At 31.3% G+C, this 22,259-nt stretch overlaps 1 protein-coding gene and 1 long non-coding RNA gene across 5 annotated transcripts in view; one reads left to right on the plus strand and one right to left on the minus strand.

The window, feature by feature from the left end:
* Positions 1 to 22,259, plus strand: part of LOC141458760 (uncharacterized) — a 45,046-nt gene that overhangs the window by 19,407 nt on the left and 3,380 nt on the right. Inside the window, exons 19-24 of one of the 2 annotated variants that reach the window (XM_074137186.1) lie at positions 1,561 to 1,699; positions 4,879 to 4,982; positions 9,488 to 9,594; positions 10,740 to 10,883; positions 14,984 to 15,090; positions 15,472 to 15,591. The gene's annotated coding sequence lies outside the window, so the exon portion shown is untranslated. The remainder of the gene's footprint in view (positions 1 to 1,560; positions 1,700 to 4,878; positions 4,983 to 9,487; positions 9,595 to 10,739; positions 10,884 to 14,983; positions 15,091 to 15,471; positions 15,592 to 22,259) is intronic. The other variant, XM_074137185.1, reaches the window with a different exon arrangement.
* Positions 14,431 to 16,814, minus strand: LOC141458775 (uncharacterized). 3 transcript variants are annotated; one of them, XR_012461171.1, is made up of 3 exons: positions 16,437 to 16,781; positions 15,019 to 15,898; positions 14,431 to 14,842 (listed from the first exon to the last, which is right to left on the minus strand). It is a non-coding gene; the product is annotated as an uncharacterized lncRNA (long non-coding RNA). The 3 variants fall into 3 exon arrangements; XR_012461172.1 differs by lacking the exon at positions 14,431 to 14,842 and having other exon boundaries at positions 14,936 to 15,327; positions 15,397 to 15,898; positions 16,437 to 16,774; XR_012461170.1 differs by lacking the exon at positions 14,431 to 14,842 and having other exon boundaries at positions 14,936 to 15,898; positions 16,437 to 16,814.

Genomic DNA, 22,259 nt, shown 5'->3' on the forward strand with positions numbered 1-22,259 from the left:
TTTTACACACAGTTTAAGTTGGGCGATTAGTCCGGAGTGTCGGAATTTTTATGAGAATGTTGGAGACATGGTATAACACGGTCCTTATTCGTTTTTCTGAATCGCTGGTTAAATTATCTTTTCAGTAGATGCTTAATCTTGAAGGATTCCGAGGAGTTGTGAAAGAGAAAAGAGATGAAGCAAATTAATAAAGTGACTTCTGGTTAAGCTATACGCTGGTGATGATACCTAAACCTAATTTCAGTTTTGACCTTGTCTTACTTTTAATTTTTGAGTTCTACAAACCTGCATGTAAAAATAAACTTTTTCGTACCAAAGGGCCCACATTAAAATTCTGGACGAATTTTTTCTCCCATCATTTGGAAGTGAACAAACAATCTGATTTGACTTTACGTTTTGTCTTTAGATAATCTTTCTTAAAACTAAAGGTAGAAGTAATAATAATAAGCTTTATTTAGGGAAGGGATTAGCTATGAGGTTAGCATACTGGACTCCCACGCGGAGGTCCCGGGTTCGAATCCAGCAGCTGACCCTTAGATTTTCTCTTCCTAGGAGCTTCTTACAGCTCACTGTCCGGTGATGGACAGTGTTGTCTGTAACGAGAGAACACTGTCCGGAGGCCGGCAGTGCACTGGAAAAAGCTCCGGGCGCTAATGACCTCAGCTGTTGATGCGCCAAAAAAAAAAAATAATAAGCTTTATTAAAAATATACAATTCCATATTACATAATTGAATTAAAGCAGTACTCTTGGTCAATAGACCATCAAAGGTGTTGACCTTGATTAAAACAAATATAACATAAATTACATACTTTTATAAGGTGTAAATGATTAAATTTCAAATAAAATGCAAACCATTACAAAACCTGAATAATTAGACAACATATAGATACTTACAAAATATAGAACTTATTTATTTTACTATTTATTGTTTTTGTATAAAGAAATAGAACTATTAAACATACAAAATTATACTGATATTACTTTTAATCAGATTACTTTTGCGTATAAAATTCCTTAATTAAAAATTGAATTCTCCTATCACAAACCGTCTGTAGCCACCCGCGATAATTATAAATTTATACAACGCCTTCCAATTTTTCCCGTTTAAATACAAAATAAATTCTCGATAATTTAAACTTTTACTTTTGAAACACATGTATCTAAATTCATTTAACACGGGACAAACACCAACAAAATGATAGGTATTTTCTATTTGTCAGAGATTACATAAAGAACAAAGCCATCGATCTTCACTTCTGTTTACTGCATAGTTCAGATTTAACATTTCCGATCTTGCCTAAAGGTAGAAGTATGCTCAATGCAATTGTAGGAGGTGAACGTTTTATTCTTTCCGGATGTAATCATTTATTTGGTCCAAATGAGGAAACACATTCTGTCTTCTTTTCTTCCTTGAATTTGTATAAATACTTTTCTAAGAAAATATTTAAGAAAAAACGTAGTTTTATATACCTTCAATCAATATCTCAAGTTTTTTAATGTGAACAAAAAATATATCAATCACTTTTCGTCAAACTATTTTTTTTTGTAATTGCCTTAGATAATAATAGCTGGTGAACTGTTCATTGAATTGGAGTGAGACTGTCCGTTGTTGCCGTTTACTGGAGATCTCTCCAAATATAAAGTTTCCTAAAAAAAAGTTTCGTCTTGAATTGTGGAGAAGAGGATCTGCTAGAGGAGTAAGTGAAAAGTTTTGAAATATAGAAATTATTTTAAAATAATTCGATTAACAAAGCAAGAGAAGCTCTTAGAATAATGATGCGCACACCTTTTTCAAATTAAATTTGATTGTTGATATATATAATTTTTTTTTTCATTGTAATTTTGTATTATTATTTTTTATGTATATTTACATTTTGTATAGAACAAGTCGTGATGTCCAGAAAGATGTTGAGTGAAGGACTAGTTTCCCCTTCAGCGCCACCCCTACTTTTTTTTTTATTCCTTCAGTATCTACTCTGAGATTTTTTTTGTAAATATATAATTTATTTTGGAAGGGATGAACCTGTTTATATGGCGGGAGATCTATAAAAATTGGGGGAGACAAGCTGCTATAATCCTAGAAGATAACAATGATTCCGAAATAGAGGGTTATACAGTTTTAAAGATTTTTTTTGTCCTTTCTTTATTTTTGGCCCTTATTTTCATTTGGGTTGGTTAGAATTTAAATAGGTCCAATGCCTTAATAGAGATAATAATGCTCAATTGCATTATTATAATTTTCTATTCATTTTTCAGAATAGCTTCAGAACTAGTCTATGACTTCTTTTTTTTATTAGAAAAGAATAGACGTGTGAAGCGTGCTACATTCTTTATGAGGAAGTAGTAATGCAGATGAAGTAATGTGCTCTTGTCCAGTCTTGGCATTAATTTTGCTACGGAATTTTTGTATACTTCCTCATGTAGATTTAGCATTGCTTTTTTGGTTCTTGTATGTAGTATAGATATTGAAACTATAGAATTGATTCGATCAGTTAGTAGGATACAGTTAGTGGCTACAAAGCTAATTTCACTGTGATCTAAAATATTTGTTTTGGTTTCCTTAAGTTTCAGTTTTTGATCGTAGAATGTACCAATAATAGCTTGACGTAAATAGCAGACATCAACTACCTCAACGTGTTGAGTGCGTTGTAGATTTTTATTTGAGTTCTAATGCTAGGCATCAGAAGAAAATTGATTGCATTGAGTCATAAAAAATGTTTGGATTTTTCTTTTATAGAATGAAATCTTCGGTTTTTTTATTTCTCTTATCCCTCATAAGAGATCTAATTATTTCTTAGATCATTACTGTAGCATGTCATAGTTGCAGCATTGTTTGAAAGATCATTTTAGAAGTTTAACTGTCAGTAAATTAATTTCTCATTATGAAAATAGAATTATTTCATTTGTTCATATATTCGCGGTTTCTTTAGTTACAATGTTGACAAATAAATAAATGAATATATTTAAAGAAAACGAGCAAAAAATACTTATAGTTAAAGAAACTGTTTTACTTTTTTTAGTATTTGTGTCTGAAATAAATACAATTATACATCTCTCAGAAAACTGAAAGGTGGAATATTTTGATGATATTTTCATTCTAAATTGTTATTTATAATTATAAAAAAAGTAACTTCCTTCTAATCTTAAAAAACAATCACCATTCATTTAATTTTAGTTCAGAAGCGTTATCATTCTGTAGGTAGAACATGTTTGATAATTTCTTGATCCTTATATACAGATGCGCACTCAGAATTTTGTTGGGTAGGGGTTGTTTGAGAAGTAAATACATTACTTTTTCAACTCTATTTTTTCATGTGGGATACAACACAATCATCAGTTTCTTGATGAGATTGTTTCTGAGCTTATGTTTTCAAAATAATTTAGGCAACTTGATCTTTTTAAGCTATAAAATGAACATTAATAATTGTCATTTATTAATAATTACTTAGTCTTTAGTTGTTACTCTAAAGTTATGATTGTACAGTTCTTGGCCAGTACCAAGTACTGATGTGCGGCGGCAATCCGAGGTTTGATCTCTCGATGGGCCTAGGAAAACTGATCATTTTTCTGACAGGAGCAACACATTTTTGCTGATGAGACAATTTCAAATTGTATATATAGAAAGAAGTGTGAAACTTCTTGGACTATCAGAACATGTGGTTTGGGTGTTCGGGATTCATGACAAAAGTTTATTGAGACGGCAGGTAGCCTATTTTGGAACCCTGTCTTGCCATTTGACGGTGAAAGAAAATATAGTAGTAGTGCAGCCAATAAAGCGTTGGAATAAGACAAATATTCAAAGCAATTAGTGGGGGAAAACCTCTACATAAAGGTAAAAAAGTTCATGATTAGCCACAACGCTTAAGTTTACATTTCGGCTATATTTCGGAGTATAGCCGAAATGGCAGGGATACAATTCATCTGATGATAAGGCTCTTCAAGGGCACGGCAGAGTGAGTAAACATTTGCATATCATGGGTCTGTGAACGGCTAGCCTTTCTAAGTTTGAAAGAAAAGAAGATGAAATGGCACTCCTTGTATTCAGTATTTTCTGTCAGGCTGAAAGGACGGCACCAGAAATTCATGCCTTCAAGCTTTACCCAATAGTCCCTCTTCAGTCATCTGATTCTAATCAAATAGACGGGGCTGGAGAGGTACTTCTCTAAAGAACTATTTGATTATAATGTATGGTTCGTGTTCTTTATATTACAAAGGAAGGTTATGTGAGTGGCTTAAATTCCGTATTTGGTGAAAATTCCACATTAGGCCATCCTGGACGGATTATTTACTACTTTGAACTTTTTTTAAAAAATAGCTTCAACTATTTTATTCTACTCTCAAAGGTTCTAATTTTCGTTTACACAAATGTTTTTAGTACACTTTTCCAAGAGAGTTCTATTTATTAAAGGGACTCTTATGAGAGGAGGTGGGTTCTTTCCTCTAAAGTTCCATTTCAGTATAATGTAGTACTCTTCATGTTTTATTAAAATGTTTCGAATTTTATTGTATGTTTTGAATCTCTATGAGCTAAAACTGATAGGTAGATCGCATTGGAGAGTTTTTGCTAACAATAGGATCAGATTACTCGAGATAAAATCTGCTGCCCAAGTGCAGTTTATTGTGGCAGCTATTCGAGTGAAATGCAGTAACTCTTAAAGCACGTGGATAACTGGAGTTAACTTTTTAGAAATTTATGAAAAAAAAAAAATTGATTAAACAAGGTGAAGTGTGTACTTTAGGAGTTTTATTGAAATAGTCAGCAACTTTTCTATACTGAAAATAAAGTTATAAAATCCTCAACGGTACAAGAAAAGCTGCCGAAACTAGTATTGCATCTTACACAATTTTTATTGATTTTGTCTATTTTCTTTTTCAGGAGCCACAAATTCCAGAGGGCGGAGTGAAAAATCGGTAGCGGCGGCTCTGGCAACATGCAGCTCTAGGCTCAAACAAAACAAGCGTTGGATGCATATCACATTGGTATGATTGAATTAATTTAAAAAATTATGTTCTACAAATAAGTGGATGAGAAAATAACTATAAAAAAATTGCAATTGCTTCTACTTACTTATGGTTAAAATGATATAGGTAAAATGTTAACCGTAAATGGAATATGTATTCAACAAGTTGCTGAGATTTTTTAAAAAAGTATATCGGATTAATTACCATTACCTAGCATAGTTAATGTTTAAAGAATAAGTAAGTCGTAAAAATGATTTAAAAAAACAATAATAATCATAAAAATTAAGGTGGAATAATGAAGTGAAACGCTTAAATGAAAGTTTCCTAATACATTTTTCCCCATTTAAGATTATAACTCTTAGGTATACATATTACGTAATGTCCGTTTCTTCAATAGATATTTATGTTTAATTTCTAGTTTCTCAAGTTGCCATCACCAGCCGGACGTTTATTTTCACAATATTCATGTTACTTCCCCTGCATCTTCTTCGTCAAAGAGGAATTTTTAATTTTTAGAAAAATAAGTTGAAAAGATGCCTATAAATCTTGGCCTATCTAAAGAACTGGACAGAGGAAGAGAGGAGGAGGGCGGTGGTGGTTTGAGGGTCCAGGCTAGGAATCCAAGGAATACAAAAGGGTTTTATGCGTAGGGGGAGAGGGGTAATGTATTAAACTGTGAGAACTGACCATCCAGGGGGTGACGCTTGCATATTAATGTGGTCCCACGGTCAGTTGTAAGGAAGTCACCCCCGACTGGCCAGTGAACTGCCCAGTCCAAGGGTGGCGTAGGGGGAAGAACAGCCCATCTGCTGCTTCAACTCGGTTCCTCTCTTTCTAAGCTTTCTCTAGCCTACTTAGTATTTCGCAATCCACCCCCTTTTTTTTGACGGCCAACGCACCCACTTCATCTAAGGGCACCTTCGCTGGAGAAGAGGCTCGTCAGCTAGCAGGCCAAGTAGGCCTCCTAAAATAATTCCTTTTGTTTTATCCCACATAATTTTCTGCCGGCCCTTTGATGTATTAAGCGCACCTAGCAAGGCTATATTTTAACGTTTTTTTGTTTTTTGTTTTAATAAATAACATTAAAAATCAAAATGGGGATAAAACATATTTTTCTAAAGTCGAATTATTGAAACATATTAATATTAATAGAGAATATATTTTAAAAAAATGTAATATTAAACGCTCTTCTTCTTACATTATGGTCAGAGTTGTAAGGGACCAATAGTTCGAATTTCCTGCAAACATAGAATTTAAATTACATTTAAATCTCAGTAACATTATATTGGTAGTAAAACCGCAGAATTTCCAAAAGGTGCACTTTTTACGAAAGCCCATGTATTCCTCAAAACTCCTAAAATTATATTTTAAAGAAATAATTTCTCAGCAAAACTGATCGGTTCTTATTAGTGAAAAGAGTTCATCAAAGTGAATTTTGAAAAAATCGCGAAAAGAAGTGAGGAAATTGGTACCATCAGATACTATTTTCTTCAATCGCATAATGTCCACAAGTTATTTAATCCTTGTTACAATTATATAAGAGATAGTTCCTTACTTTTCATTAAAACTGTACCAATGGAGTGATGCAAAACCATCCCCGCCTTTAAAAGTGCTAAAAATAGTAATAACTAAACATTTCATGGGAAATGTGTTCATATGAAAGGTTAAAATAGGGCTGGACTCTTTTTTTCATGGTTTTTGGCCTCTCTGTGACGCCTAGCTTAACAACAAAGCAATTATATACTGAGAGTCCCTACACTTACGTGATGGTTAATGTATGCCATTATTTGGGTACTACCCACAGGCGAAGTTTAACTTTACTGTCACACCCTCACCTTCAGCTGGAAGGGCTAGAGCTACTTTTCGTCAGACTAAAGAAAAATTGAAAAACTTGATGGAATTACCTTCATTAACACCCTCGTTTTACTCCAGCCTCTGCCACAAGTATCTTCCCTGTGTTTCTGTGGCATACTTTCTTTGTGAGAAAACTTTAGAAAACACATTGATGTCGGAACTGATGGGGTCGTGTTTTTTTTAATCTTTAAATAAAAAATTTAGAGCACCTATTTAAGATAGATTAAATATTGAAACCGCAAACCGAACTTCTTTTCAAAATTATAACATTTTACGAAGTAAGCGCTAAAAAAATTGAAAGATTAATTTGCTGGCCATCCTTAAATGGAGATGTAGCATCCCAAAGTAATGTTTTCCTTTACTTTTACATTTAACCGATTAAATTCCTTTAATTATACAAACAAAACTGCCAAACCTCTCTCTTATAAGAACAATCAACATTTATTTTCCAGAAAACCTATTGCTATATTCATATTTCAAAATATTTTTACTTGAATAGTAGTTTAAGTTAAACAAGAAAAACGTTTATTAGAATCAAACTAAACGGTGAACGTTACAATTTAAATAAACCAAAAAGTTAACTAACTTTTGAATGAACCTGTCAGTTTAAGTTCTATTGCCCTAAGTTCACCTCAATTAATCTGGAAAGCTTTTTTCATTGTTAATGTTTTAATAAAAAAGATTTCATGATTTACTTTAACCTGTCAGTGCTTCTAATTTGTGTAGCTTTTACTCATTTATTGTTGAATTTTTAACTTTACTTTAAAATTATTGTGGTTTTTATAAAGCGTAACTATTTCTGTGTAAATATTTCTTTTCATTCACTTCACTTCCCATGTATGCTACTCCATTTTGAGTACCAGTTATTTTTATTTATTTTTATGGCCTAATCTCTAAAATAGTGCGTAACTATTTAACTTTTTAATATGGAACTTTAGTATTACAGAGTTCCATAACCGGCCTTCTTGATGGAAGGTGGCCGAGATTTTTTAAAATAATTTATTAAACAGAAAAAATATTTGTATTAGCAAATAGCAGAAATATCAGCAACTAATCAAAAGTCATGACTTTCATTCTTTGTCTCTTTTCGAGTTGACTACCGTATATCGATTTCTTTATAACCGTAAATGGAGATTATATTCTTTCTTGGGGCATTGAGGAAAATGGTTGTCTTGGCATCATCAACCGTCGGCTGCCTACCCTTCTTGGGACTTTTCGGAAGGCTTGGTTAGTGACCAGGGATTGGAGAGTAATTTAACTCCAAAAAGCATCTTTCCTGTTTCTCTTGATTTAAAAGAGTCTATTTCAGAAATATCTTGCAACGTATTGGAAGGTAACAGTACATTGGCGTAGCAAATAGTGATCCCTCGCTACCAACTCCCATCGCACTTCCTTAAAATTCCAGTGGGAGTGGTTTCATCAACGAGAGAGGCTACAGAGTGAGTGGTCTTATGACTTTAGTTCTGGTTTATTTGTAGTGCAAACCTCATTACTAAAAATGTTAAATTCCGAAGCACGGATACAACATATCTACTTTTGTAAAACGTAATACAAAAAATTTTTATGAACACAAAAAATAACTGCATTAGTGTGTAAAAATGTGTTCCTAAATGTTTGATAAATACATGTTTTGCATTAGACTGAAAAATTTGTGGTTTGCCATACACATATAACCAATGTAAATTTCATTTGCCGTTTTTGAAAGGTGGAATATTCCTGCATGTATTAAAACTGTCCGGTAGGACAGTTGTTTAAGGGTTGATCGTCAAAAACTGCTGGAAAAAGCGTCGATATTTTAATATTTCGCGTAGCTCTGCTTCTTCATGCTGAACTTTTATTTACTTACTTATTAATTACTATCTGTAATTTTCTCACCTCTTTGCAGAATGTATCTTTCATGAAAATTTAATATGATAGTTTGGAGGTGAAATTTCACTATACTGTTCTCAAATTTGTCTAGTGAAATGTTGAAAATAATATAATTGGCCAAATTTCTTCGAAACCGTTTAAAAATAATAAAAGATATAGGGAAGTAATATTACGAGTATTAAATAGAGATTTTATTTTCTTCTATTTTTAGAATTTGGTTTTCGAAATTATTTCTTACTTCAGTTATTAAAATTATTGTTAAGCATTGTATACTTACATTCTTACCTCTTCGAAAATGTAGGATAATTTTTGTTTTTGAAAAATTAAAACTTATTAAGAAAATAGTTAAGAAAATTATGTGGGAAATACATTTTATAAACTTAAATACTTTCTTTTCTTTATTAACTGATTCTAGTTAAAGCTGAAATCTTAACAATACAAATTTACTTATTAATCTATTTGGTTAATCTAATTTTCTCATTTTATTTAATGGGATTCAAGAGATCATTATTTCATGTAATGTATTCAATTACAATCCTCGTTTACAATACTTTTTGATACTTGATAACCTTTTTTGCATTTTCTTGCTTATTAAACTCTACGGTAAGACAGTTGTGTAAGGGTTGATCGTCAAAAAGTGTACGAAAAAGCGTAACGTTGAAAAATACTCAACTATGACAATTTTAGTCTCTTTTTCTATGAAAGATAAAATTCTTAAAGTTTCTTTATAATATAGGATAAATCCTCCTTTATAACTGTTTACAAAATTAATGTTATAACTGCCATTATTTTTGTTTCAGAACTTTAACAAAATTCCATGGACAATTCTATCTCAGAGATTAAAATGTGGAATTAACTTGTTTACACCATTACTTTTACCAGTTATTTTCTCAAGATTCTTCATGAGGTAAGTTGTAATTTTTTAAAAAAAATTAAGTAATCTTTTAAAATTCTTTCAGATTTTTGACTGAAATTTTGACCATTTTTGACTTAAAATTAAACATGCTACAATAAGAGTTAACATCTAAAACAAGTAATCATATTGATTTGGTCAAGTACTGAAAAAAAAAATCAATTATCTTATCAGATAACAATCCCATATTATTTTATTTAATTGAAGCAGGTTGTAGTTGAATGAAAACTAGTTATAAAAATTACATTTTTGTTTGGGACTAGGTATCTAAATTTAAATATTTGCTTTTTAAAAATATACAATGTTTTGGTACTATGTGCAAGTTGATAAACAATTGAAACAATCAAGATAAATGTTTTAAAACATCATTAACACTTAAACAGGATGTTACATTTTCTTAGTAAGATTAAATATTTAAAAATCTTAAAATTTGTTACAGTTTGTGTTAGCAGAGTTCAGTTTTTTTTTTGTGCCACCTTCAAAAAAACATAAATTATCTTTCAAGTATTAGTTGCTAATTTATTTACTTAATCTACATTTAATTAAGTGGATAATTCATTAATAACTAATATTCTTATCTATAAATTACAATTGAAATTATTACTTTCAATGAGCAAATAAATAAACACATTTTTCGCTCAATAAATATTCGTGTTATTGTAGTTCAATTCTTCTTACTTATCTTCAAATAATTTATGCTAATTTAAAAAGTTAAAATTTTTTTGAAAATAACTTTTGGTAATAAGATAAGTAACATAAGTAACAAACTAACTTTGGCTGGCCTTTTTTCCCCATTTATTAATATATTAATATATTTTGATGCATTTTGTAATGAATTATTAACCATCAATTCTTTTTCAGCTGCTCTCTTTTAATCATCTTTCTTTTACATGAATGAGGTATTTGTCTTAAGTTGTGATTGAATATGTTCTGTTTCGTGTAGATAGAATCGTGTTTTACTTAAATAAATGTCTCTTGATGTACCAAGCTTTAGGTCTGGTTTTAAGTAAAAATTTGGTACATATAAAAAAATTAGGTTATTTCATGGAAAGTAAATAAATACTAGTTAATTTACTAATCCACAGATTTGAAACATTAAAAAAAAAAAATAATATGATTTAATTAATTTCTATTTTCAGGACCAGTGATGTTCGACTATTAAATTACTGCAAACTATCTCCTCTGGAATCGTGATCTCGAAGGAGATTGAAGAAGTTAGATTGGTCGAAGAGGTTAGATGAAATACAGAGACCTACAATGACTGGAGAAATCTTGTGGAAAAGGTACTGGATCCTACATCGCCCCACAAAATTTTGTCTCAGAACCATAGGTCATCTACTTATTTCTGCATCTGGCGAAAGTAGCTTTTCTCTCTGTTTAAGTTTCTCCCTTTATTTCCGTGACTGGGGTTTTACGAAGTGGTAGCAGGTCCTAGTTTTTAGAGTTAAAGTTCTAGTATGGTTGTTTGCCCCCTAAATTTGCAGCACTCCCTCCGACAGCAGGCCAGAGCATAGAGCAAGGCGGTGGCCCTAGCCAACTTATTACGGTTTAAACATTTTATATATTTTATACACAAACAAAAAAATCTTTTTAAAAACTTTACAGAAGGTAGGGTGGAAAACTCTTTTTCCCATAAAATCTTTCTCTGATTAAGGTGCAATCGCTTGTTTGCCATATGAGACCTCTGACATTCATTGGAGATTACAGGATACGGTAAAAACATCGTTCGAAAATTCCTTTTCCTTATAAAAAGTATAACTTTCTCAGCTGCAGTGCGTGTGGAATAGGGCCGTCCAAAATATTAATCCTAATTTTCCTTTGCATCTTTCTACTCAAGTAAATTTCAGAGTTAATTTTTGTGCACTTCTAACTTTAATTACGAAACGTTTTTTTTACATTTCAGTTAATATAGAAAAATAAATACATCACAGTTCTTGTGTGATTTTTTTTTTATTTGCTCTCCCTCTAAAATATTATTATGTAAAAGTGATCTCTAATGCTAAATAAAATATGATGAAACACAGTCTAAGGACTTTGAATCACATTATTTAGTTATTAAAGTCAAAATGCTCAGCATAATTTCATGCTAACTTAACTTACAGTGAAATAAATACGTAAATAATTTCACTTTACGGGACAGCTAAACGATCTAACATCAACAGATTACAAACAATCCAATCTAAAATACTCCGCCGCATTGTAAACGCTCCCTTTTATGTCAGTAACCACTCCATACACACAGACCTCAACATTCCATTTATACCAGAACTTGCCAAAACCCGCTACAACACATTCCACCAAAAACTATCATTTCACCCTAATCCTTTAGCTGCAAACCTATTCTCAACCACACTTCCCTCCAACCCCCAAAGACGGCTGAGGCGCCGTTGGCCCCGTGACCAACTGGTAAACTAATGATGGTCATCACTGGATGATCATCATTCATGATTGCCACGCCATTTTTATTGTACGCCCAGCATATTTACTTATTGTACTGTACGAGTGCAGGTGTAAATTTCAAATAAAAGATAAAAAAAAAAAAATAATAATAATAATAATAATTGAACTTGTTTAAAAATATAACTGATTTTTACGTATTAGGAAGAACGTGAAAGTTTAAAGAGTAAGTTGTCTAATTTTTCTCTCCAGATTTTAGTGAGCACTTAGTAATTAAAATGTTTTTGATGATCAGAAAATAGATAATTATAATTTGTTTTAATTCAGTGAAATATTGAATTGAATAATTGTCTAAAGGAAAAATTGACCAATGGTACTGTGCACTAAAATTTTCTTAATTATTTTTGTATACATATAGTTTCCTTTCTCTCTATCAACCCTTACAGTTACTCTGAACTATTTTGAAAATAACCTTTAATTTTTCAATGAAAGAGGAAGCTTTTTCTTCTTAAGGTTCAAATTTCATAGTTTTAAATTTTATGGTTTCATTTCTACTGGTCACTCTTTCATGTAGCCTTCCAGAAAGTGCTGAAATTATTTGCTTATTCCTCCTATATTGACTAAATCCAACCGGTAATTTATAGCATGCTCGGAATTCTATATGTTATAAATTTTAAAATGATCAGGGTAGATTAGAAATATGATTTTAGAGCAAATAATCGAAGGTTTTTTTGTGGGATATTCATTCAAATTTACTGATGAATATCCAATTGTTTAAAAATAAAGTGAAACTTATTAGATAACTTTAAAAATGGTAATAATCTTGTTATTTAGGTTAATAGTAATAACAATAATAATAAAAAGAATTGAGGATTCGGCTCACCCAGTGAGAACAATTACCTGTAGGAGGGTACAGTCGGGGGCGGAGCTCCTTTGTTAACCACTAAGGAAAAAAAAAGCGATTGATAATGAAAGGGGTTGAAATGAAAGGGAAAAAAGCAATCAAATTCATGAGTACTTATTTAAAAAATCACCATACACCTAAACCACTAATATGGAAAAAAAATACCGTCTTTTTTTTCTATTTTTGTTTAAAGCACCTTTGAATCACTATTTTCACATAAAAGTCTGTTATATAAGTACTATCTTTTTTTATTCAGTGTTACGTCAGCTCTTGTCGCCACTTTCACTCGGTGTCCATCACTTAATTTGGTAAGTTAATTTTTAAAGTTACGGTTGGTAAAACAGATACATTTCGTAGACATTCGTTATTCATTAACTTAATTTCAGTAGGAAAATAGCCCTTATTAGTTGCTTAAAGCAGGGATTTTTGGAACACATGTAATTATTTAGAAGAGTTAGGATCTACATCACGTCTAAAACAATAAAACGAAATTAAATTTAAGAAATTAAATTAACACTTGACTAACGGAAATAATCTACTTAAAATAGGTTCTTTTTTGAAAGGTTTTTCACCCTTTAGCTTGTTTAAGAAAACCACCTTCCCCACAAGTAAGGATGTTTTTTTTTAAAAAAAAATTGCAACTTTATTTCTCTAGTAAGTAATTTTCCCGCTCTACATCAGATACTGAGAAACTTGTCTTTTGTGTTGATGAACCGGTTTTAGAAAATGTAATCTTGTATTTCTTCCCAGAATCTTTTCCCCTGAATTTATTTATTTAGAATCTATAAAAATCATCTTTAATATGTTGCCTGTATAAACAGATTTTTTTTTTTTTTTAAATTCAATACCCTTCGGAAATGCATTGTAGCTAGGACTAAGTTCCTTAATAATCCATTATGTTGTAATAGCATAACTAGATTTTCAGCGGGAAAGGATATGATTGAAATGAAAACGTAAATATTAAAAATTTGTCAAAAGGGAGATATCTTTCTTTTGTACACCAATGATTCTGAAATATTATTCTATTTTATTTTGAATTTACCTACTTCAAGTAAATAGAGTTTGAATAAAGATCCTGGAGAGAAAACACTTTCTATAGATACAATTATTTCTTTACGTTATTGTAATGTAATTATTAGGGATGGTTTATTATTCTTTTAAGCATCTATTTTCTAGAGTCTTACTTTCGATAACTTTTGTTTTTAACTTATATTTTAGTCACAACGTCCATGTCCTTGTGATAGTATGAATTGGACTCCAGATGGACGCTTATCGTGTAGTTTTCCGAGAAACACAAATAAAAACCTAAATTTTTAATGATACCCGTTGTTCATCAGCTTTTATAATTAGTATATTAGATAAGCATTTATTTTATAACAATCAGTGCCGAAAGACACGGAACTTGAGTCGTAATTCCTTACTTATCCTCACATACTACTAAAGAAAGAAAGAACTATACTGAAGAAGCTTATCAAACTTCTTAAAATTTCATATCGTAACATATTTCAAAATCTCCCTAGCATTCCTTGGCTTTGTCATATACTTAACCTAAAGTGTTGGCGAAACAGATACGTTGTAGTGTTTACACAGTTTCTGCTACTACGAATGCTCGTGCTATCTGACGTGTAGCATGACTGGGCAAGCGTGTCCTAGCAGCAGAGAATTCCAGAACTTTTAATCCCTACTCTTCCTATTCATAGAGAGAAGAAAACCCTTAATTTTTCTGCATTATTATTTTTTAGGAAATTCAACTTTAAAAGAACCTACGACCTTTCTAGTCTCTTTACTACTTCTCTCTTACTTCTCTAATTCTTAATTTATCTCTCACAAATTTTCTGGAGACACAGTGTCAAGGTCCCATCCTAGTCAGTTCCTCCTGCCTTCTAACCAGTCTTTTTTTGGTCATGTCAAGTGAGCATCTCAATGTTGCACAAACTGAAACTTCACCCACATTCCCATATTAATTTGTGGCTCTAAAATTGCGTGCTTATACATTTATAATCTTTTTATAGCTTCAGGTCGTAGTCTTCAAGATTAAGTTTAAAAAAATATATACAATATATAATTCAAGATAATTTTTAGTACATTGTGAGAAAGCTTTCCGAAACACGTCTTACCAATTGATGGATTTTCTCAAAAACTTTTTTGAAGTAACAACGATAATACCCCAACTGGATACAAGACAAAAAGTTAGTAAAAACCTGTCGATATTTATTTTTTTCTTCTTCTTCAAGCTGGATAGTTTTTGATCATAATCTTATCAACAATCTTGATCACCTCATCATGTTTATGCTAACTAGTACTTTGAGTTTTTTTAAGATTTTCGGTCTCACGTTCAAAACGTTAATACTTATATTTCCTAAATTAATTAATTCCATAAATTTAAAACGATCTTAATACTTTCTTTTTTATCCAGTAGGAAAGACCTAAAAGAATTTATGAATCAGTACTAAGCCAATGTCAACAAAACAGATGCAAAACAAACAAGTTTTTACATTTCCTATTTTTAATGATGAATTTGTTGGTTTCAGATGTTCTTAGAATGATTATGATTTTTGTTTTTGTTTAAGGATACTTGGATCGTTCTGTGCTGTACCGTTGGCTATAATGAAGTGGTGATGCCTTTGAATAATGGATATTAACAAAATAGCTGTTCGCATGCAGGATTTGGTTTAAAGGAAGAAAAACAGGTGCGTACAAATTCATGTGGGGAAAAACTAAAGTGCGTTATCTCCACAGTAAATTATCTTTCACTTTTCACATCCTCTTCTTTCACTTCACTTTCTTGCGTTTATTGAAAGACTTTCGTGGACGAACGAAAGTGCATAAAATTCAAGCTCCATAATTTTACGCTTTGTTTTTCTTATTTCTTTCTGAACATAATTAACTGGTTTTTCATTTAATTCCTGTTGTATTGAAAGATAGGTAAACTTTCTTCGGATATCCATGACCGTTGGTGTTTTTTTCAATTTTAACTGAGTAAAGCATCTTCGATGCCTGGAATTGATCATTATTAAAATAATAAGAATAACAATAAAATTAAAATAAATAATACTCAACCATTTAATCCAATTTATGTTTTCAAGATTTTCTGGTAGATTTTTTCGCAATTAGATTTTAAAAGCATCTATTTTTTAATAAACAGTAGTCAAAGTACAATTCCCCATTCCAATTCATTTATGAAATACTATATTTTTTTAAGTGGTAACTTTGTAATTAAAAAGGTTATTTTGAAGCGGGGCACGATTTCAACAATAATAAAACTTCTATTTTCAAATTAAATTAGAGTTTTCCCCAAATAAGAATTTCCTTTGACCTTATTTTCTTTTGGGATTATAATTTAGATTTACGAATGTAGTCTCAGAAATAAATACATATATATTTTTTTACTAATCTTTTAAGCACGAGATTCCGGAAAGTGTGAGTCCAGAACCATAACTCCACTTACCTGTGTGAAGAGTTGGTTATGGTATAAGCAAGTTAATAGTGTTATAAAACAAATAGACCGTTTGTAAATTTAAGTAAATTTACTTACAAACATCTTGTTGTTTATTTTAAGTAAGCAGTTATTTCGTTTCATACGAATATTTTCAAGTGTAAAGTAAAATTTTAAATCATATACATAAAGCATTACTTTTCTTCTTTGGTATCTTTGTGTTTATTTCCTTAAGTTTCTTTTGATACGTTTACATGTTCTTTCATGACGTTAATTGATCTCACAAAATTTATCCTCTCTGATAAACAACGCAATCATGAATTAGAAACAGAAACATATAAACAGTAATATAAACTAAAAAAAAGAATGCAAAATATATAAATAATAGTATAAAAAAACCAATCATTATACGTAAATTTAGAATTTGTTATTATTTTTTGTTTCCTAGGAAATAGTATACATAATAGATTTACTAATCAAGTAAACTTTATTGTTTTGCTTTTTAAGATATTGAAAATATAGCAGTTAATGGACGTAATGAGTATTGATCAAGATTTTACAAAAAAAAAAAAAAGAACAAAAAATGGACGAGTTATATTGGGGCTTCAAAGAGGATAAATTACGCTTAGAGTATCCGTTTGCATGCTCAGAAATTTATATGAAACCTGTACCTATAACGTTTTCTGGGATGATTAAAACAGCACTTCAAGAATAACCTTAAAATCTCATTATTTCTTCAGGTTGTGTATCATTTGCATTACTGAATTCGAAAATCGATTTTTATCTGTACACTTTGAGATTACATCGTAAGTTTGCGCCGACGGTTGGTATTTGACAGAAATAAAAGCAAAATGAAGTAGGTTATTCAGTTACAAAAAAAAGAAAGCCTAATAGTTCACGACGAACCCTAAATTTGCGGTAAGAATTAAATTTCTATACTGGTGCTTATTAATAAACATTTTTTATAAATTAAACTCCATTCAAGCGAATCTCCAAAATTGTAAATCTTTCATAATAAAGGCTCCTGTAGAAATTACGGTTTATGAAGTTTTTCGTGCTTCACATACATACATAAACCATTTATTTCATTTGATAACTCAATATCGAAATTTGGCCTCTATCATACTGCGAGAGAGCGTCTGAGAGAGAGAGAAAGAAAACGTTTTTTAAGAGATGAATTTCTAATTGTTAGCTGAAGTCAATCAGGAATAGGGAAGCCAGACAAACTAGCAATTCTCTTGTACCAGTAAATAAATATCTCTGCTACATTTGACATATAAAAATGTTTTCCCTTTTATAAGAGCAAATTTTCTTAGATTTTCTTCGGAAAAAAAGATCGGAAAAACCAGTTTTTTGGTCTCTTAAATCCAAACACTGTGATTTTTTTTTTTTTAATTTTAACATTGAAATTTTTATTTCGCCAAAACCATGGGGTCTAACTTGACGTTGCACGCTTTCGATTTTTCTAACTTGCTTATTATCTACTTATTCATATGTCCATTTTTTACAGGAAGCACCATCATTTGGGTGATAGTTCCGGGAGAATGAAGAAGTTAGTTTTGCCGTTACTGTGCCGCTGTTTCGTGCATAATTATCTCTAATTGTTTATACCAAGATTTGAATTAATAAAGAAGTTGTGTGTTTGAAATATTGAAATAAGGAATGAAGTGTAACGAACGGCATTGATAAAGAACCTCCTTCTGACGTTAGTACTGGTGTTTCACACATACACCTAACAAAAAATAAATAAAAAAGAAAAAGAAAATGTTAATATGGGGGAAGATACTTAGAGAGGAGTTTGTAAAGCCGTATTTGCATGATGGGTCTGCTGGTCCGGCCAACGTTACAGGGAAGTTATTAATGATGGTCCCGTCTGAAGGGAGTTTACTTGGTGGAAAAAGGAGTAAAGGAGAAGAAGGTGGTCAAGATAGTTCGTTATGTAGGAAGTGGGGTAAGGGTGGACTGTCCAGGGAGAGATGCTCCCACAGTGCAATGAGAGGGTGTCTTTTTTTTTGTTCCCTTCTATTGTCGGCTGATTCCCACAACCTGTATACTCGGCTATCACTTGTCCCCCACACGTACCACACCCTAGGCCGTGCTACCATTGCAAATCTCTCATCCTTTTGTAGGACTTTTACAAGAAGAGGGCCTAAGTTTCTAACGTAAATCCATGGGCCGGACATTCCGGTTTGCAGTTCTCACAGTGTGGAGGAGCTACCCCCAGCCACCACGTTAGACACTACATCCACTGCCTACACAAGCAATTACCTGTTGCTAGAATAAATAACTTTTCTCGTACCATATATTTTTACAAAAACATGTTTCTATAACGAAGGCAATATGTCTTAATGATCTAGATTTACGTACTGTAGCAAAATCCTTTTGAGAGAAATATCAGTACACATTTAGCCAATAATGCTGAGTCAAAAAAAGAAACCTAATGGCACTTTTATTGCGAAAATCACTACTAAAGAAAGATGCAGTTCCGATCACTAGATTCTTTCTAATTCAAACTTCACATTCAAAATTTTGGCAACCAATCTTAATTTATTAATATTTTGAAATTAAATACAATTTTAACATTCGGTCAACAAATTATTTTGATCTGCAGGGATACCCACATTCAATACGTACAATATTCAAAGCGTGACATACGCGAAAATATAGAACTAACTTCATTTCAAAGAAAACTTCCCAGCATTTTGAGAGACAGGGATTACAAAAAAGTTGATTCAGTTTTAGCATTCCATTCTTATAAGTAAATCAACTTTCAACTCCAACAACTTAGCCAAACATTATGGGTCAAGAAAAGTAACAAAGATAATGAAATATAACGAGAAATTTACATAGAGGAAGGTCCATCAAACAATAGACACACTTTTTAATATTATCTCCTTTTTTTTTGGTTTGTCTTTTATTTTAAAAGAAACTTATTAAAGTTAAATTTTGAAAGCTCTGAACCTTTTTGTTAAAAAAAAATGTGATAATTGAAAAAATAAAAATGTAAATTCAGATGGACAGAACTCACTATTTCATACACTTGCAAATAATAGCATTTAAATCCACGTCTGTTCAAGTAAATGTTCCTTGCAGATTTTCTCTCCTGCCCCTTTTTCATATTTTGTGCGAACAGTCCTACAGAGAATGTTAACGGCTAATCAAATATTAGTATAGAAATTTTAATTCTGATTTCATAATTGCCACCTAAAGTGAGGAAGATAAATTTTATTTTCTTAAAATTCTAGTTAACCTTGTCTTGGACTGCATTTTATTTACCTACTATGAATATTTATTTAGATCAAAGATGACGTAACTTTAAATCAGTCTGACGGTTTATTAATTACATTTAATTTAATATTTGCCTTCAAAAAGATATTTTTATTACAATAGTCCCATTTGCTTTGAAAAAATTGACAGTTTTTGCTAACTGGGCACTCAAGTAAACATCTCCCCTAAAATTTGAAAGTAATTCACTTTGGAAAATATATAGCCTAATTAAAGGATATTATTAGAGAAGATGGAATAAACGAGAGCTGTACGATCGATTCGGAGACATTGTCAGGAAAGTAAACTGGGCCTTGAGAGTCCAGGGCACAAACAATAGATCACTTGAGGATACCGAAAATGATAATGAGGGTAATGTGAACGGAGAGTATTTGGTGAAGGTCACAGTTCAGATAGGACGATGCTTGGAGTGAGGAAATGGAAGAAGCATGCGTCTAGGCCACGTGAACTGCGCGCCAGAGGGTTCTCGAGTTCTGGACGCACGATGTATGTTTTCATATATTGTCCGTTTACAGAAGAGAAATGAGATTCGCTCACTTTATCATCTTTAGAATGATCAAAACTTTTAATTAAATAATAGTTCTGTAATACAAATCTTTCTATTAACACATTTTAAAAAATTATATTTGTAAATTGTTAACGTTTATTTTCTCTCAAAAAAATTTAATGAAATGACTTAAAATTGGTTCTTTCGAAGGTATAATACAAATTATATTCCAGAATCCTCGCTTTCATAACAATACGAAACCAAACAAGATTAGATTAGATGAGGTTTTTCATGGTTGTGAAACCATTTAAAAGTTGTTTTTCCGGGAAAATGATTGAAATTAAAGTGACAGATTCATTAGTATGCAATACCATAAATATCTATTTGTTAAAATTATATTTTGGTCTACGAAACTATTTATTGCAAAATTTGCTAATGAAATACTGATTTTTTTTATTTATTGTTTTTTAATATATATATATATATATATATATGGCAGAATAGTAAGTTGTTCTGAAGGGCCATTTTAGAGAGGAATGTTTAACGTAACAATTATCCCCGAGAAACCCAGAAAACAAAAATATATATAATTTTCAAGTGTATTTATGTGGGTAAATAGTATAAGAAGGTTAAAAAAACTGGCCGGGATACGAGTATTTTGCTGGCAAAAAGTAACAATGAAAACATCAATCCCGATTGATGGATTTTGTGCAACACCATAGTACATCAGAAACGAAAATAAATTAGACGGAACACCAAGTTTTGAGCTTTCTATCCTACAAATGCTCATAATGCGCTAGTTAAATGCATAAAGCGTAAAATAAATTTTTAATTTATGTGATTTTAAACTACTTTTTGCGAAATATTAAGTTTTTCAAATTTACATTATATTGCTGATATGTTTACAGAGATGTCAATGAAAATCGTAATTCTTGACTAAAATAAAATAAGAAAAATAACATAAACTTGATTACGCTAGATTCTAACTTAATATCATTAATTTGTGGTTCCTATAATGAGAATCCACCTCTTTTTTTAAGCTTCTTTTTCTTAAATAATTTCAACATCACGCTTTCAATTGTTCAATTTTTTTCTTAAAAACCATTAGATCTAATTGTTAAATACTAATTCTATTAAGGTGTAACATAGATTTACATTTATTTTAATAGATCTAGCTTAAAAAAAATGAAAAGAAGTTAAAGCAGGTGTATAGCTAGTTTTTTCATTTATACAATAGCGATGATGATTTTTTTTTAAAGTAGTAGACGACCCTCTCTCTATATTCTATTATTTACTATTTCTATTTCCATAAACAACTCTTGCAGGAATCAAAAAGAAACAGATGGTGTGAAACCTTCCTCTTAACCAGTTTACGACATTACGAATAACCATACCTCAATATCAGTAATTATTGTAAATAACATTTCTTTTCAAAGTTCAGTTTATTTTAAACAAATAGAATACTGGGGAAAATGTTGCTCCTCTGGCAGATGTAAAAAGTTGAATTGAAAAACGTTTTCCAGAAGTCGGTCAACATCAAGTTTCTAACTTCAAGTTTAGAAGGGAAGCTGTTGATATTTCTGATAACATTCTAAATCACTTAAAATAATATTAATAATAATCGTCAATTATAAGTGTCAGTATTTAGTTGAATTGATTGAGTTCATAAACTTTAATCTAATTGGAATCAAGTCCAGTTTGATTCTAGTTGTCCAATAAGTACTTGCGTTTATTTTCTATTAATTTGTGTCGAGGTCTTATATGTAATGTGTTATGAATAAATTGGATATTGAGATACGCAGCTGCTGCTGAGTAGCCTTGCTTTGGGGGATTCAATAACTGCTCAAGCGATCATTCCTAGTTGCTGAGCGGGAACTGGCATCAAAAATTCGTCTTGGTGGAGTGGAAGGAATTCTGGAGGTTTAGAATTGGATTACACTACTAGGGAATTTCAGATCTTTCCAGCTGCTTCCCTTTCTTGCGCCAGCTTTTGAGATTCCTAATACGTGTATGTATGTTTTTCATGGCTTTCTCAAGAAGGCTTGACACACATTCCTTAATCTTCTGCAGATTACAATTAAAGTCGGGGGGGGAAAGAGGTTAGGGCACTAATAATCTCAGATGAATCCTAGAAGACCACAATTTTCCGC

Source organism: Rhodnius prolixus, unplaced genomic scaffold (assembly GCF_049639745.1).
Source record: "Rhodnius prolixus isolate KJV_2025 unplaced genomic scaffold, Rpr scaffold_5, whole genome shotgun sequence".
In the NCBI taxonomy this organism is placed as follows: domain Eukaryota; kingdom Metazoa; phylum Arthropoda; class Insecta; order Hemiptera; family Reduviidae; genus Rhodnius; species Rhodnius prolixus.